At 40.6% G+C, this 2500-nt stretch overlaps 1 protein-coding gene across 1 annotated transcript in view; it reads right to left on the reverse strand.

Annotated features, from left to right (window-relative positions):
- Positions 1 to 2500, reverse strand: part of LOC133652011 (RNA binding protein fox-1 homolog 3-like) — a 1102970-nt gene that overhangs the window by 779073 nt on the left and 321397 nt on the right.

A 2500-nucleotide genomic window follows, 5' to 3' on the forward strand; every position in this document is an offset into this window, starting at 1 on the left:
ATATATATATATATATATATATATATATATATATATATATATAATGATGTGTATATATATATATATATGTATACACACATATTAAAATATTTATATAACCCGAACCCCTGAAATTAATTGTAGTAGAATTTCTGACCTTTTGACCTATATTTCTTGTCTTTTAAGAATGTCCGCTCATTTTCAATACTCTTGTATTTTGTGCCATTGAATGGACCAGTTGTGGGACAAATGTGAATATTAAGTCGTGCCAACCTGTCTACAGAATGTGTTGACTGTCTAAAGGATTCGAGTTGTTATGGAACAGATAGGAAAAGCAAACAAGAAATTGACGCACTCGATAAGGAACGATGACGCCCAACAGACATATAAAAAATGGCAGAAAACCGGAACTCGGGGGTGATTTTTGGCTTGTGTGTGTCTTGTGTGCTCTGGAGTACATTGTGTCTGCTTGCACGGACAACTTAATTCAACCTGCACTTCTGATAATGGGTAAATAAATTTGTTGTACTAAACTACTTTTGTTGCCTGCTTAAGCTTCGGACAATCCACTACACAAATGTTATTACAATACGCAGATATATATATATAAATTTAAAAAACACACATTTTTATCCCACAAACCACTCCCCCCTGGTCCGGACCAATATAAACAACTAATGCACGCGTGCTTTTGTGGAATCGGCCGTCTCATTAACAAACACAGGTCCCATCATTACTCATACAACGGCGATTAACCCATTCAGCGGAGCAGCCCCTGGTTTTACTCCCTGACCAATACACGGCAACAGCATAAAAGCACCATAGAGTCACTGATAATCACCCAATGCTCTACAGTCATCATGTTTTGGTCAGTTCCATACAGTTTCACCAAAGCTTCACCAAAGCTCCACCATATGCAGCCCGATCAATATCCATCTATACTGCAGCCAATTAAACAGAACGTCGTGAGCTCAGTTGATCTCCTTTACCGGAGTCACCAAACGGTCACCCAAAATGAGGCTTTTCCAACGCTGCAGTTTCCACAGAGAGATATGTCGCACATTCATAGACTTCATTAATTTGTATGGGCCAAATGTCACATCAGTTAGCAAAACCCTGCCTTAAATTTACCTGTATCCAACTCTGGCTAATTCTGATGCACTTGCAGAAAGAAGCATCCTCTGCCAGCAACGACAGAGGATGAAGAGGTTAAGAGAAATGTTTCGTCTCACATAGTCTATGCTTCTACACTCCAAACCACCAAAATTCTATCAACAATCCCCTCATGTTAAAAACAAGAAACCACAAGTTTTCAACAAACACACAGACAAATGATCACATATAAAACAACTCAATCCAACCATAATTTACCCCATTCCAGGTTGTTTTTGGAGAACCTGACTAAACCTATCTTTTATCAAAAATAGATTCAGCAATTAGTCTTATCGATCTGGCTCTCTCCAGGCAGAAAATGTTTACACTTTAAGCAAAACGCTTACCTTGTATTAGATGCGCGCGTGCCGCACACTGTCTGCCTGACAGAGAGAGCGAGAGCGGCTGTCGACCTGTAGCTTCTAAACCATCCTGTTCGTGACGCCAATTAATGTAGTGGATTGTCCGAAGCTTAAGCAGGCAACAAAAGTAGTTTAGTACAACAAATTTATTTACCCATTATCAGAAGTGCAGGTTGAATTAAGTTGTCCGTGCAAGCAGACACAATGTACTCCAGAGCACACAAGACACACACAAGCCAAAAATCAACCCCGAGTTCCGGTCTTCTGCCATTTTTTATGTCTGTTGGGCGTCATCGTTCCTTATCGAGTGCGTCAATTTCTTGTTTGCTTTTCCTATCTGTTCCATAACAACTCGAATCCTTTAGACAGTCAACACATTCTGTAGACAGGTTGGCACGACTTAATATTCACTTTTGTCCCACAACTGGTCCATTCAATGGCACAAAATACAAGAGTATTGAAAATGAGCGGACATTCTTAAAAGACAAGACATATAGGTCAATCAGAACTACAAATTGAATAGAATTAAAATAATAACTAAATAAAAAAGAATGAAAACATAAAAAAATAAGAAAAGTACCGTAATATCGATAGGTTTTGAACTGCAGGCAGAAAATGTCCACCAGATTGCATTGCTTTGAATTTTGATTGAACAGTAGTGCTAAAATTGTACAAAATCATTAAAAAAAGTTTGGAAGTAGAATTAAAGTAGAATTAAAGTAGAATCAACTACGAGGCGGAGCATCTGTGAGACGCAAAGAAGCACCAGGATGGTCTAACGAGCTTCTCGCTGAATCACTCCAACAGCGGCAGGGTTTAATTGGCGGGAGGGAACATTATCCCGACTACTCGGGTCTGGCTTCCGCCCGGGACTCCGAGTGTCTCCGCCGGATCTGCTCGGCGCACACAATGCGGCACCGGCTGATCCGTTTAATCCCCCCAGGCCCACCTCCTGCGGAGAAGAACCGCCTTCATCTTCCCTGGGAAACATCTCCTGCGCTCACGTC

The sequence above is a fragment of the Entelurus aequoreus genome, linkage group LG06, assembly GCF_033978785.1.
Source record: "Entelurus aequoreus isolate RoL-2023_Sb linkage group LG06, RoL_Eaeq_v1.1, whole genome shotgun sequence".
Taxonomy (NCBI): Eukaryota; Metazoa; Chordata; class Actinopteri; order Syngnathiformes; family Syngnathidae; genus Entelurus; species Entelurus aequoreus.